Source organism: Crocuta crocuta, unplaced genomic scaffold (assembly GCF_008692635.1).
Source record: "Crocuta crocuta isolate KB4526 unplaced genomic scaffold, BGI_CrCroc_1.0 scaffold613, whole genome shotgun sequence".
In the NCBI taxonomy this organism is placed as follows: domain Eukaryota; kingdom Metazoa; phylum Chordata; class Mammalia; order Carnivora; family Hyaenidae; genus Crocuta; species Crocuta crocuta.
In genome coordinates, this window is record NW_027528880.1 from 501,211 (window position 1) to 502,957 (window position 1,747).

The following is a 1,747-nucleotide window of genomic DNA, read 5'->3' on the forward strand; positions in this document are numbered from 1 at the left end:
TCCAGCCGCATCCAGTCCCCCCTACATCCCCCAGCCTGGGCAGCAAGCTGTCCAGAGCCCTGAGCCCACAGTGGGCATCCCCAGGGTGCAGAGGGGTGGAAACGGGCTCCAGCACAAGACGGGCTCCAGCTGCTTCTGCAGCGGAATCTGGGCTCCTGGGTTAATACGCCCTGAGCAGCCCCACGCAAACTGCACAGAAGCAGCTGGAGGTGCAGTCGATGTGCCTCTTCCTTGTCGAGCAAAAGCCGGACAGCGTCTGAGAGCAGCTGTCCTGAGAGTGTCCGTCATCCTGGCCCTGGCGGGAGGCAGCGGTGGGAGAGCTTGCCGCCTCGCCTGCAGAAGGGCACAGCCTCCCCGCCGCAGTGCCCCTCAGAGCAGCCAAACCCCTGCATCCCGTCCCCAACACATGGACACCTCCATCAGGGCTCATGGTGTCATCTACCCTATGTCCTCGCCGGGGCCTCCAGGGCCAGGTACAAATCAGGCAAGTGGAAGGTCAGGCCCAGGGGGGCAATCCGCCCCCCCGGCTGGCCCCTCAGATGGGCAGCAGGCAGCCCAGGAACCCCACCCTGCCCATTGATGGCAGACCATTTGCAGAAATGCCCAGATGTCCATGGGGGGAGGGTCACCACCGTTTTTAGAAAGTGACATAGTATGTATACAGGTCCCAGCAGGTGAGGCTGTACCCAGAGAATTAATGAGGATGGACAAGCAGCCAGGAGTTAGGACCCCGGCATCAAGAAGGGCCGTCAGCTGTGCCCACAGCCAGATCGGAAGGTTGTGCTCAGCGCTCAGCTGTCACTGGCCACTTGCAGGGCTGGGAGAGGTCAGCGTCCCCGGGGGGTGCTGGGCTTGGCTTCACCCTCTACCCCGTTAACCCTGGGGAGTTACCCCCGTGGCTAGATCCGTCAAAAGGCCAGAATTCAGTTTTAGCTAAGATATCGTGAAACAATGAAGTGGTATAGTAGTTACAGAGGGCAAATTCTACCTGGGGTGGCCACTCTCAAGTTGCATTTTGAGGGGTGGGTCCCCTACGTTGCTGGGACCCCCGTGGCCACCACAGATGTGAAGGCACAGATTAAGGGAAGGACCCGCAGTCACTGGGGAATTTGCAACTGCGGGCGGCCGCCACCAGCCACCCCCAGCCCCCAGAGAGGCCCCCGAGGGGATGTTTAACCAGGGCCACCTGTATTGAACAGCCTCAGGGTGACCCCCCCCAGTCGCCCAGTCATTCATGCGTCCCCTCCCTCTAGGCAGCACCTTACCACTCACTGATGGGACGTGGCAAAGGGACCAGATGTCAGGCGCGCAGCGACGGTGCAAAGGGTCTCTCCTACCGGCCTTACAGGAGCAAACTGCCGGGGTGCGAGCCGACTACGGGGGACACGCGGATCTCTGTCCTACCGCCCCGGGAGTGATTTCTGCCCACAGGCTGGGGCCGTGGAGGCAGACTCTTTCCAGAGGAGCCTCTCCTGAGACCGCAGCCCCAGCCTACAGCTGCTGGGCATCCGCCTGGGAGCGTCCTGGGCGCGCCCTCCAGGGAGGGCAGCTCCCGGGGCCACGCTCCCGGGGGTCATCCCTGTGGAGGCGCCCTCCTGCAGGCCTTCTCCAGAGGCTGGTAGACTTCCTCCAGAACCTTCTCTGGGACAAGGGATATTCTGGAGGAGGGGGCTTCCAGTAGGTGGGGGTCCTCCTCTGGGGCGGGTTGTCCTGGGGGGGGCATTCTGGGGTGATTCTCCGGGATGAG